The sequence below is a fragment of the Sciurus vulgaris genome, assembly GCF_902686455.1.
Source record: "Sciurus vulgaris genome assembly, chromosome: 5".
Taxonomy (NCBI): domain Eukaryota; kingdom Metazoa; phylum Chordata; class Mammalia; order Rodentia; family Sciuridae; genus Sciurus; species Sciurus vulgaris.
Window position 1 is genome coordinate 55,937,231 of NC_136465.1, and position 14,203 is coordinate 55,951,433.

Consider the following 14,203-nt stretch of genomic DNA (forward strand, 5'->3'; position numbering starts at 1 on the left):
AAACATTATTGGAACCCCAGAATCTCCTCTCTGCCCTCTCCCTGCCACTCTCCAGCTTCCTCCCCCTAAAATGACCAGAAACTTATATCCTAACACCATGGGTTAGTTTTGACTGTTTCTGAACTTCACTTAAATGCAGTCATACAGTATGGACTTTTTTTTGTGCCTGGCTTGTCTTGGTAGGAAGATTCATCTGTGGTGTTTCACGTAGCAGTAGTTCATTTATCTATTCCCATTGCTCCCTAATATCCCATGTTATGATTACACCCTGGTGCATCCACTCTACTGTCGATGGACATTTGGGTTGCTTCCAGTTTTTGACACTTCCCCAGGATCTTACATTGCACACATTCCTATTTGGCATATTTCTAAGAATGGAATTGCTAAGTCCTGTGGCATATATATGGTTCAGCTATTTTTCTTTTTCTTTTTATTAGCACGCAGCTTTGATAGATATTACCAAATAAGTTTGCAAATGGGCATCTTAATGTATGCTGCCACCCAGCAGTGTGTTTCTGCTATTCTGCTATTCTCCAATCTTCCTCAACAATTGATATTTGCAGTCTTTTTAATTTTGCATTCTGGTGTGAGAATGTGTTATCTTATTTGCATTTACCCAGTGGCTACTGCAGTTAGGCACTTTTGTGTGTGTGTGTGTGTGTGTGTGTGTGTGTGTGGTGGTGGGGATTGGACTCCAGACCTCAGGTGTGCTAAGCACTCACAGTACCACTGAACTGCACCCCCAGCCCAAACACATTTTTATATACTTATAAGCTATTTAAATATCCTGTTTTGTAGATTGCATATTCAATCCTTTTGGCCATTTTTCTATTTCATCTTTTTAAGTTTGTACAAGTTCTTACCATATTTTAATCACAGTATATTTTTTGGGTATATTTATTCTTTTATTGCACATACCTCCTATTTTGTGTCTTGCCTTTTCACTCTCTTAATGGTATGTTATTATGAACAGAAGTTTCTAATTTTAGTGTAGTATAAGGTACCAGCATGTTTTGTTATAGCTGGTGCCTTATGAGGTCTTTGGATGGGGTGTGGGGCACAGTGACTTTCAGTTACTCTACTGCTTCCTGCAGACTAGACCAGATGGCTGAAGCCTGGGAAAGCCTCAGGGTAGTGTGCCTGCCAGGACACCTTTAGTCCAGCCCCTAGATGTTTCTGGACTTTCCTTGAGTGCACAGGTGGACCAGGTCCTGGCTGATTTGAAGGGCAGGCTGGAGGTTCAAGGTTTCTAGTTGAAATCAGGGGCTTAGTTCAGGGCACACTGGGCTTATGGTTTTCAGGAACCCTGTTGTTTATCCAACTGATTATGAGGAAGAAATAGCATTAGTTGGTTCTTTCTAGCATTAGTTATTCCTAAAACTTTCTGGAAATAAAATCTCTGACTCAATGACATTGCTTATAACTTTTGGTTGACGAATTAGAAATAGGGGATCCTATTTGACCTGAACTCCCCTTTTAGGGAAACTTCTATCTTCTAATGGCCTTGCTGAGTAATCAGTGCCCAGGTGACCCTGCCTTCCTCTGTCACAACTGATCAGGTGTTGACATGGGAGCCAGGAGTGGCCTGCCTGTGGGCTGGTCAGAGAACAATCAAAGGCTTATGTGCACTGGAACAAAATGTTCACCTAAGCCAACAGGATTCCCCCTTTGGGGAATCTGAACTAGGACCAGAAGGATGTTACTGGCTGATATTGTGTACTTGTGCTGAAAGGCCAAATGAAGTTCAGGCAAGGAGCACCATTTTGGAACTGTGAAATTGCTGAGGGTACAAGAGACTGAGACTCAGAGGAGGCACTTGTGTGTGTGTGGGGGAGAGAGAGAGAGAGAGAGAGAGAGAGAGAAATGAACCAGTGAGATGGACCAACTGTGCTAGAGGCAAGGCAATGAGGATCCAGAGAATGCAGGTGTGAGAGAGTGAGCGAGGAAATCCCTGGGTTCTGCCCTTGAGGCCTGATTCAATGTTTCTGGTTTCCCTTGAGACCTCTCTGTTCAGCCTTGCAATAACCCTTCCTTTTATTGGAGCTAGTTGGAGTGAATTTCTGATCCTTGCAATCAAAAGAATCCAGATGAAAATAGTACAGATCAAAGGTGAGAAAAGAGAAAAGAAAATATTTATAGGTCATATTTCATTCAATAAACTTTATAGAGTTCTGGTAAAACTGGATTCCCCTACAATTTAGATCACCTATCTTATTGACTAGAATAATGTCTGTGAGAACAACAGCATTGCTCTATAGTCATTGAAATGTTAGTTCTGGACATATTAGCAAAGCGGCAACACAGAGGCAGCTTTTTGATCATTTTTCCTGTCATGAATCATGGTCCTTGTGAAGCCAGGGGTTGGGGGTGGGTGGAGACGGCACATGTGGCCCAGGGGCTGCAGATTACTTAGCTCTGGTCTAGATCAGTAATTTCCAAACTGTACTTCATGGTACTCGAAAGGTTGTTGGGGTTAAAAATTGGTTATGAGCTAAATGGCCAAGAGCAGGAGAATGGTTGAATAAATTAGTGGTTTCCAAATGAAGGAGCATTTATGGAGTCATTAAAGATGATGTCATTAGAGAGGTTTCTAATAATATAGGAAATTAATTGTATAATAATATGTATCATTAACTGGAAAACAGATGTGAACATTTTAATGCAGGAATCTCAAGTATATTAAAGTATTCCTAGAAAACAGCTCAAAAAGAAATATGGAAAATAATTAATAAATTATTGATTAATATATAATCAATATTGATAAGTATACATGTATGTATATGTATAATGTGTATATATAGTTGTTCCTTGTGTATTTGCTGTTCTGCATTTTCTATGATTACTTTTATACTCAGAAAAAAAGTTTCAAATCAAAGTGCTTACCCAGATTCTCAATGCATGACCTGAGTCTGTTCTAGTTTCCCTGAAACAACCATGCCTGGTTCTGTATCTCCAAACCCCTGGCTCCTGAGGATGAGGGTTTGGACCATTCATTATTTGGGGTCTATTTGAACTGCTGCCCTGGCTAGCCCATGGCTGGGGCTGCCCTTGCCATATCCATGACACAGCTCCTCTCCTTTTTGCAGGTTGTATGAAAACAATAATTGTTCCATTTTCCCAAGTTGTGAAGGAGGATGAGAATCCAGCTCTGTAATGACAGAGTCAAGTTAGGACCTGGTTTATAAAAGAATATGGGGGAATGGGGAGATAGCCCTGAGTTCGATCCCCAGTACAAAAAAAAAAAAAAAAAAAAAAAAAGAATATGGGGAAGTAAGCAGCAGCAAATTTTAAAAGCTTTTGTAGGTGTGAGGTGCTACGAGGGGATGCACAGGTAAAATTTCATTTAGCCTTCACAATAGTCCAGTGATGTTGGTTTTATAATCTTTATTTTGCCAGTAATAAAATGAATCAGCTCCCAAACAAAGCAAAACAAACAGAGAAACCAGCATAGAAGTGATGGTCAGAGGCAGCCTATTGGCAGGTTCAGGGCTCAACAGCAACCTCCTTCATATTTTGTAACTCTGACGATTGTGCTCATGGGTTGGGTCTTTACCATGTGCCAGGTCCTGCCCAATGCTATTCCTGCACTGTCTCCTTTCATGTTCACAGTAACCATTGAAGTAGATCCTACTAATACGTCCATTTCACAGTATAGAACCAAGGCGAAGAGAAACTTGCAGTGTCACAAAGTGAGTGAGCTGCGGAACCAGCCTTGGAACTCAGGTTGGTCTGAGGCTGGGTCAGGGTTCTGATCCCTGTGACTCCCAGTGATCTCCCCTGGGTGGAAGCCAGGATGGAGTGTCCAGTGGCAAGGCTCCAGACCAGAGTATTCCATTGAAAAGCCAAGTATAGGGTAGCAACAAAAGCATGACCTCTGCGATCCAACGGATTGGCATTCCAGTCCTGCCAATCAACCAGGTCATCAATCAATGTACCAATCAATCAATTGATCAATCATCCAGTGCATCCTGGTTGGAGTAGAGGAGATCAGGGCCTTGGTGATCTTTAAGGTCACTCTCAGTTCAGAAAGCCTAAAATTTTACTGAGCCCTGACTTAACCTAGTCTTTGCTAAATACTGTGAAATGAGAAATGGGGGAAGTCCAAGTATTTAGTTTTACCTCATGAAGGTTGGGCAGATTTCAGGGGATATGTGTGAGATTATCACATCAACCCATTGGACAGTAAAGAAGTGGTAGAAAGTGTGAAATAGAGTTCAAATTCTGAGATCAGTGTGGATGGAGCATTGAAATTGGTCTCTCTTTGTGTGCATGTGTGCTTTAGTGTGGGGGTGTGGGCATGTGACTGTGTGATGTGCATGTGAGTGAGCTGTGAGTGTATGTGCCTGTGTGAGTGTGTGTATGTGTGTGCATGAGTGTGAAAGTGTGGGTGTATGTGCATGTGAGTGTGTGACTTCAGGGGTGAGTATGTGCATATATGAAAGTCTGTGAATACAAGGGTGTGTGAGATGTGTGTGCATGAGTGTGTGATGGGTATGTGCCTGTGTGGAGTGTGGAAGGACTGGTGAGATGTGATGGAGTGTGGTGACTGGGTTAGAAGAGAAGAAATGGGGACCTCCCTGGTCTCCTACCAAATGGAAATGGAAAGAGGAGAGATGAGGGATGATTGGGAGAGAGATGGGGAGGGAGGGAGAGAGAAAGCCCAGAGAACCCACATTATAGGGCTATAGGGCTGCAGAGGAATTTCTTACCTTGAGCTCTGGCTGAAAGAAGTGAGGGGGTTGCTCTAGAGGTAACAAGAAAGGGGAAGAACAAGAGAGCACATTCATCAGCAGTTTCTTCTGACTTCATCTCCAGGAGGACTCAGACCCAGTGGACAGGGACCTGGACCTTGAGGGTGCCAGCTGCATGTGTCAGTCAGACAAGGCTGGCCACAGAGGAAGGTGAACACCACACCTTGCTGAGGTCAGGCCTGAGACCACCCTGAGTGAAGGGAAGAGGCCCTGGCAGAACTATGCCTAGTAGAAGCCCTGTAGCCCAGCGGGGAGGGACCACATCGTCTGAGCCTCTAGAGGGCCCTTTCTGAAAGACAAAAGACGTTCTGATTTACCCAGGGCATACAACTAAATCACAAAGAACTCTACATTCATCCATTCATTGTCTATCCAAAGAAGAAACATCAGAGGAATTTGTTATAATTTTGGTTCATGTGGTCTTAGAACCAAGGAAATATTTCCTGGGGTCTTTGAGGTGGATTCTTTCTGTAGTTGTGTGTGGGGATGTCTCTGAGGAATATCCCAGGGAAACCTCTGTAGGAGGTGACTATCGAAGGTCCCTTGTAAGGCTGTAATCCCAGGAACCTCTTGTGATGACTGAGCAGAACCCCCAGTCCCTGGAGAGATGGCGTGACCTGTCAACCAGGCTTCTTTAGCTTCAGGAGACTGGTCCTAGATCCGTTCTGGGTGGGATCTGATGGGCATAATTTCTTGGAGGGCTAAGTTCAAAGGTAACATTGACCCTTCCCTGCAGGTGCACTGTGGACATAGGTCTTGAGTCTTTGCAGGCAGGAAACTGGCTTTCCTGAGCTTCCCACACTGTCCGATCCACTCACTGGAGCCACATACAGAACATCTGCAATTGTTTGCAAAATACAAGTTCCCAGGCCTCGTGTTGGCACCATTTTCTTTCCTGCGTACATGCAAAGACCTTTGAGTCTGCAGCACTGTTTTATAAGGTTGATACTTCCTGCCCTCGCTTTATTACATCTGTTCTTTGGGGCATGGTGTTATAAATTGGGTATGTGATGATGTGTAATCACTAACCGAAAAGCCAATACATTTTCTCTGTACCAGCAGCAAGACAAATAAAAGGCAAAATGAAAGGCTTGTGCTCTTTTGACAAAGGGAAAAAGCACACAACACACATATTAAAGGGAAAAAAAATCAGATTGCAAATTGAAAATGTTGTCGTCTTAGGGGAATTGTTTTTTTGGGTCAGTCTGGCTTGTGCTGGCCTCTTGGGTCTGGGGTGCCCTGGCAGCTGGGGATGGGGAGGGTGGACGACGATGCTTTATTTCTCTTGGGAACTACCTTATTATTAGGTTTTGTAAACCTCAGGCTATTGCCCCAAGTGCTTATGAGCTACAATGTGGTGTGCCCTTGATTGAGAATGGCTGGTCTATGATCAGAGGGTAGTGGACAGAGTGAAAGGAGAGAGAGAGAGAGAGGAAGAAAGATTTGTGTTTATAGGGTGTATGTTGCACAGTGATTTTCCCTCAGGGAAAATACAGAGTATAGTACACCTTCCTAGATCGTATTGATGCATGTAGGACAGTGTGATCAATATTATAAAGGCTTAAGAAGTGATGATCCTATGTCTGTTCTGATTTGATGCTCTATCAACAGTAGGGATTGGGTAGGTGTCCACTGAAAAGAATGAGTGTGTGTGTACAGGGCATACTTGGAGAACTTTTAGGAAAGAAGTCCTCCCGTCCATTCATATTTAATGAATATGAATATTCATTCATAGTCAGCTCCCCGACCCTGCAGAAATATGATCTTTGGAGACATGGAGTTTTGTTTTGCTTTTTCTTCCCCAAAGCTCGGAGGATAATGCAATAGGAATAAGGTTTGGGGAGTTGTTTTTTGAAACTGATTAAAGCAAAAGATTATAGGAATAATATATAGTACCAGTCTACAAAGGGTTAGAGATTTGGCTGGAAATAATTGAAGAGAAAAAAATCTTCAGACTTGGTAACTAATTATGTTCATGAAGTTAAGATGAGTGTGGATAAGCGTCTTCTAAAGAGGTTACAGTTCTGTGAGCATCCTTGAAATCTGAGCTTTAGTATTTCTTGCAACACATTGAAATAATAGTAATTATAATAATATGGCTACATTACAATTATAGAACTCCTGTGTGTATACAGGCCTGACTAGAAGTAGAGACCCAGGGCCCAGAGGTCTGCTGGAGCCTGGAGCTATGTTGCAAATCAATACAAATCTCTTTGCTAGGGCCCTCATTTTTTTTTTTCCTGAGGCCTAATCGACCTCAGCAGGTTAATTTTCAAAATTATTTCATGATTTATCTCATCTTGTTCTCTCAGGAATTCTGTATGAAAGACAGGAAAGGCAGGACTAGACCAAGGCCTTCCAGGGCCTGCTTTGGTCTCTTCTGGACCATCCTGTGGGCAGCTGCAAAAGAGATGAGGTGATCTAAATTCCTGCATATTCTAGGTCATGTGTGAGGACCAAGCAGTGCCACACAACTTCACTTCCGGAGCATTTGCTCTTAGACCACATGGGCACCTAACCATTCTCCAGAAGTGACATCAGGGGCTTTCTGATGTGTTGGTGAACAAGACTGGTTCCTGATAGGTCCACCTGTCCTTGAAAAATATAAATAAATTAGCATCCCTTGTCTGCCCTCATTGAATTCTTCTGCAGGGTGAAAATATAATGCTTCTCTTTGGGTTGATTTTTTTTTCACAATTGGAAGTTATATTTTGAGATGAAGTTGACTTCTTAGGCTATTTAATAAAGATCCTCACTTGATTTCATGAAAATCACACAGTTTATGTGTTGACATATGACATAGGTCTCTCATATGCATATATATCTTATATACATATATATAAAATTAAAAATTTTTTTTTTTTTGGTGCTGGGAATTGAACCCCGGGGCCTGGAGAATGCCAGGCAAGTTCTCTACTGCTGAGTTACATCCCAGCCCCACTATTTATAATTTTATAATCTGTCTGTATTTCCGAACCCCGACTCCCCAATCTGAATATGAGATTTGTGACTATGGGGCTTTTTGTCTGTCTCTCACGCTTAAAATCTTGAGTGTCCAGAAAAGTGCTTGATATGTTGTAAGTACTCAGTAATTTTTTTTATTTGAATGAATGAATGGCCAAACAAAGAGAAAACAGCAGAGTCTGACAATCTTAAATAATATGATCATGTCGAAGGAGGGTAAGAGAATGTTACTCTTTGTTGTCCAATAGGTAGTTCAAATAAAGAAAAGAAGCAAAAGGATTGAGTTGTTGTGGGCTTCAGGACTGTAAACCACAAATGCAAAGGCATCCACTTCCACTTTGGGTGCATCTTTTTGATTCTTGTTTTTTTGGTTTTTTTTCCTCATATCAACTTGTACAAGTTCTTTAGCAATGATTGAGTAGTAAATAGGCAAGAAACATTTTCTGTTCATTTATTTTTCAAGGTTGAATTTTTGAGTGAATTATTGAATTGACTGGTCCATAAAAATAATAAATCAATGGTTAGAAGTGAAATTCATTGTCAAAAGGCGAAAGGCCAAATGATGACATAATAAAGATGATGGATTGAATCAGGAGTCAGCAAACTATGGCCCTTGGGCCAAATTCTGCCTGGCACCTGTTTTAGTAAATAAAGTTTTATTGGAACACAGCCAGGCCCATCCGTTTACGTATTGTCCATGGCTGATCTCATGCTACAATGAAGTTGACTAGTTGTGACAGAGGCTGTATGGTCCACAAAGTCTAAAATATTTACCATTTGGTCTTTTTACAGAAGATGCTTGCTGACCTCTGGATTAAGTGATGGTCCATCATGTTAATGTCAAAAAACTGAGCTGATATGGGGAAGAAACAAAATGATATCTTTCTGTTGTTAAGGCTGACACTGGTCTCCAGTGTTCTGTAAAGTTCCACTATCCATCATAGTAAATTAATATTATTAATTTGAATTTTATTGGTTTGGTGCTTTTAATAGTATTTATTCTGTAAATTTGTTTTTATTTTATATTGGCATAGGAGCTAGAAGCTAAGGATTTATGTTTAGATTAGTGTTTGTATATATTAATTTACTCTAAAAAATTTAAGTCAACCTACTGTGGATTGGTAAGATTTTTTTTTTCCTCCTTTAAATGTGTTCTCATCCTTAATTTCCAAACTACTAAATTTTAGAAATGACTGTTTTGAAGGAATTTGATAGGAGCTTATATCTAGGTTTTGCTAAATTATACTGTGGTCACTGTTATTTGTCCCCATCTAAACCTGTTTGGGACAGAAGAGTAACATTACTAGAAAACTCTCTCCTTTCTAGTTTGACTCATTAAGTGTTCACCTACAACTTGTAGAACTCAAGAGAGGAGGAACTTACTGGAATGTGATTACTTGGGTCCTGTTTTTTGTCCTTTTAAAATTTGGGGGTGACTGGATTCTGATCACTGACCATTGCTCTTCATCTTAGACAAGTTGTGATGGCTATTTGCTTTCAAAATACCTCTTCTTTTAGCTGGACTCCTGCAGCCCTGGGAGTTCGCGTTTGAGGAGGTTGGGTGTCAGAAGTCTCCGTCTGTTATTTGTTCTCTGGAGCTGTTCTAATCAAAAGAGACTAGAACTTGAATTTGACAGTCATTCCCTTTCTGATATAAATGTGTGTATGTCAATTACAGAATTTCTGGATGTCAGAGGTTTATAATATTCCAGAGATGAATATAAGATTGAGATGCAAAGAAGCCGGAACTTTTGCCCAAGGCCACATATCTAGTAAGACACAGGACTGAGATGGTACCAGCTGCATTAAGGAAAACAAAAGGCAAAAGACGAGACAGAGCAGTGAATGTGACAATATAGATCTAAAGTTTCTGTTGTTGACATTAACTTCTGAAATGTCATCTATTTTTATTTTTGGAGACTCTCTTTAATTTTGCCTTGAGTTGATTTTTACAGCTTAGTTTATAGAACATCTTCTACCTACTCTTTATTCTAAAACATTAGACAGCCTGTCATGGTGAGATAATTCTGGCCCACAGTTGGGAGAAGGCAAACATGAAAGACAGGGTCTTGTGCCTTCTAACTTCCAATCTGAAAATAAGCTGAGCTTCCAGGGGACCCGAGGAGGTCCCTGAATCAGCGCTGAAGTGAGCTTTGGAAAGGAAAATCTTTTTTTTTTTTTTTTTTTTTTTTTTTGCGGTGCTGGGGATTGAACCCAGGGCCTTGTGCTTGCAAGGCAAGCATTCTACCAACTGAGCTATATCCCCAGCCCCTGGAAAAAAAAAAATCTGATGGTGTCTCTTTCTGCCCAGTCCTGGCAGTGGCTTTCCACAGCCTTGTGGTTGGGGAAAGCTCCTTTGCTGTTTCAGTCCCCTCTCCTCTCTCAGCTTGCCTGACACCTGCTGCCCTCACCTCCTCTTTCTACTCATACTGACTGCCTTCAGGTCCTGACCCCCAATGTGCTCTCAGAAAGTATCTTATTCCCAGTGTCTGGCACCTAGTAGATGCCCAATTAACACTTGCTGGACACTGAACGAATGAATGAATTGCAGCAAAGGGTGGTGGGAAGGATCTTTGCAGCACGAGTGGCAGCAGAACATGTTGGGAAGAGAATGAATCCACTTGGAAGTCACCTGGACTGGTAGTGTGGTCTCTCTGAGCCTTGATGGACACACTTGAAAATGGGAGGAAGCATTGACCCCAGCACACAGGCAACTGTAAGAAGCAACAGGCAGCCAGTGGAACACGCCAGGTCTTTTCCCCTTTGCTCAGACTCAGCCAGCTTCAGATGAGAGCTTGCTCTGGGCTTACCCCAGGCTTTGGAAGCTGCTGGTGCCCACGTAAGCAGGGACTCATGGGGCAGGACCAGGCCTTGTGTGCCAGGGCTCAGAGAGCAGCCGGGAGACCCTACAGGGAAGGGGCTGAGCCTGGGAGGACAGGGGTTAAACAGCAGACACTTACGATGGGCCCGACCAGGGGTGTACCCGTTCATCATGATAAGTGTCATAGTAAAATCAATTCTCTGTGTACTTTTGGGAATTACAACTATCATTTTGGTGTGATTTATTTGGTGTATAACATGAACATGGCCATTTGTTTCATCATTCTGAAAGTTCATCTAAAATTACTTTGAGTTTCTGGTTTTCAGGAGTGACATGTCCAATTGTTATCGTCTCTCCTATGAAATATGGATCGAGGGGTACACTGCTGCTGGCCTTGTTTCCTCCCTGGCTACCTGCTTTAGATGGCAGGAGAAGTTTTATTGCTTTGATTTCTTTTCTCTTTTCACAGCCCTCCCCCATACTGGAATCCATCTCTGAACCACCAGTACAGAGTTAAACCCTGGGGCTTCCTTTCCTGTTAGTCCTTGGAAACTTCTTTCTCTTGCAAAGTCAGGAGACGATTGCTGAAGTATATTGCATTCTCTGCCCACTCTGGCAACCTTCACTAGAGGGGGATCTTCCTCCCATCCAACTATGGGCCTGATCCCAGCCTTTAAGCTTGTTGCACTTGGGCATAGCAGCTAAACATTGCCTTTGTTGTCTTGGGTCAAAAAAGGATGGTTTCATAGTTTCCCCTATCACTTAACTGGCTGTGTGGCTTTGAGAACTCTCTGAACTCTCTCATTTATAAAATAGAAATTATAAATAAGGCAAGAATCACAAGATCTAATAGTCTTAGCACTTCCCTAGAGTGCAGTAAATAATACCTATCACCATTATCCCTCCTCTTGATTTCTGCTTTGAGCTAAGCTATGTGATATGAGTCTCAGTCTTCCCTATCTGGGAAATGGCCCCCTGAGGTAAATTGGAGACCTGGGAGAGATGAGAAATGCAGTATTTGGTATGAGCCCTGGTGGAGAGAAAGGGTGCTGTTTAAACTCTGAGTGTTGCTGTGTTATAGTTTCCCCCTCCTGTTTTGCTAATGGAAGTGCTTGGTGTCTGAGCCCTTTGTGGGTGGCTTTGGGGGATCCTGGGACACAGGGTGCAAGTGAGGTTGACACACTGTCAGTCTTCCCATCTGGCCGTGCATCTGTGGGGAGGCCTGTGGTTTATTCCTGACATCTTTTTATAATAATAACACCACCCACCATGTATCACATGCACAGACCCCTAAAAAATCAGCGCCAGGATTTTTTTTCCCTCCCGGGACACCTGCTCCATTTTCTTGAAATGGAGCAGCTATCTTTATATAAATTCCTCCCAACTTTGAAGTCGTCGCCTGGGCCATCCAGGGCAGGCTGTCATCAGGAACACCCTGTGAGGTCTTCTTCCATCTACAGGTCCCTGGCTTCTCTGTTCCTTTATGGGGAATGAGCTGAACCCATCACTTGGCATCTGGGTTTCTCATCCTTCAAGATTTTAATGCCACCCCCTCCAAGAAGCCTTCCCTCCTTCTCCTCCTGGGTTGTGGCCTCTCCCTCCTATTTGCTCCCACTGCTCTTTGCCTGCACCTGTTTTGAGAGATGTCTCATTTTCTCCTTTGCAGCAGGATGCTTAACCACTCCCCAACACCATCTTAGTTTCCTTTGGAGGCATGGTGTTTGTTTGTTTGTACTGGGGATTGAACCCAGGGTGCTCAACCACTGAGCCACATCCTCAGCCCTTTTTAATATTTTATTTAGAGACAGGGTCCTGCTAAATTGCTGATGCTGGCTTTGGACTCATAATCCTCCTGCCTCAGCCTCCCAAACCGCTTGGATTATAGGTGTGTGTCCACTGCTCCCAGCTGGCACGGTGTTTTTGACTCCCATTACCTAGTTCAGTGTGTGGCACAAAGTGACCCTGGATTCTTCTCGACTTTTAAACTACTAGGAGGAAAATGCTGGTGCACTGTTCCTTCTTCAGATCCTCCGAGGTACATGGTACATCCTGTAGTCCTTTTTATCCACTGTTTGACTTTTTGTGGTTTTCAGGATTCAGTTACCCAGTCAACTATGGCATTATGTCACCTCACATCCCCACAAGAAGGAAGGTGAGCACAGGTCATTAAGATGTTTTGTGTGAGAGAGGGAGAGATCGGGAGATCACATTCACCTCGATTTTATTATAGTATGTTGTAATTGTTTCTTTCTTTAATAGTTACTATTGTTAATTGCTTACTGTGCCCATTTTATAAATTAAATGTTATCTTAGGTATGCATGTAGAGGAAAACATGTAGTATTTATAGGGTCTGGTACATCTGTGGTTTCGGGCATCCACAGGGGTCTTGCAGTACGTCCCTGGGGATAAATGGGGACTCCTGTAAAATCATCGCCCAGGGCCCCATGCTTCCCATTTTCATCTTGAACTTGCATTTTGGTGATGGTTTCCATTTCGGGCAAGCCTGGTGTCCGGATCTGCTCCTGTTATCCCAAAGTCATGAGCCCTTGCAGAGTCCCAGCATGGAGACAGGTGGTCTCTGAGGGTGGCCAGGGGAGGGTGCTGGGGTGAGGATTGAGAGTCCTGGAGCCGAGCAGGGAGAACCAAGGGAAGAAGCCTCACCTGAGGGGAGGGGCTGGAGCCAGCTGGTCCTGGGAGCTGTGTGGAGGATGGTGGGTTGACCTCCTACAGTGACCCAGGCTTAGTTCACCTGTGGTGGGAACTAAGGAGTCCTGGTCCTGGCATCAACAAGCTCCCTCCCACCAGTGCTAGGAGGGACCATCTTCCCAGTGGCAGGTTGACAGGCTACTTAAGACAAACGTGTCTGACTTTTGCTTTTCTTCCTCCTGCTTCACATAAGTAAGAGAAAATCCCCCGAGTGACTTCTGTTTCACGGGTGACTGGGGGGAACTTTAGCACAAGTAATAGAACCACCGGCTTGGCTTGAATGGTGGCTGGTCCCCAGCTCTCGTCCTCCCCTCCTCCAGCCTCCCCTCATGCTTCAATGGGCACCATTGACCTTGAAGGGCACCTCACTAATGCAGGTGCTAACCTTAATGCCACTCACTTGGGCCTGTCATTAGCACTCATGCCTGTGACAGGTGTTTGTTGTGGCCCTGGTTGGAAGGTCAGCACCTTGGAACTGCTGAGTTCCCCAAACTAAAGGCGACACTTGAAGGCTGGCAAATAACCAGGTTCAAGTTGGTGAGTGCTTGGCCTCAGGGGAGGGCTGGGTCAGAGCAGGCTTGGGAAGGGCTTAGAGATGGGAAGAAGGTTTATGGCCTCCCTCCTCTCCTGGTCCCCAGGAGATTCTTTCTCTCTCCCTTTCCTCTGGAGTGTCACAGCAGTGACCTGGGCCTCCTGGCTGAGGGACAGCACTTGGACAAGCACAGGTGGGTGACTCCTGCTGCCTGCCTCTGCTCATGAACTATAAAAGCCTGCTGGGGACCTCAGGGCAGGTCCCTCAGGGGACCAGGGAGTTCTGTTCTTTGAAAATGAGCCTTGGGTGGGCATATGGATCCCTAGGGGCAGGTGGCTTTTGGCCCCAATAAGTGCTGAGGATGAAGAAGACTAAACTGAGTGGCTGTGTGTGCCTGCTTGATAGTGGAGGAACCCTCCTCTATTTGA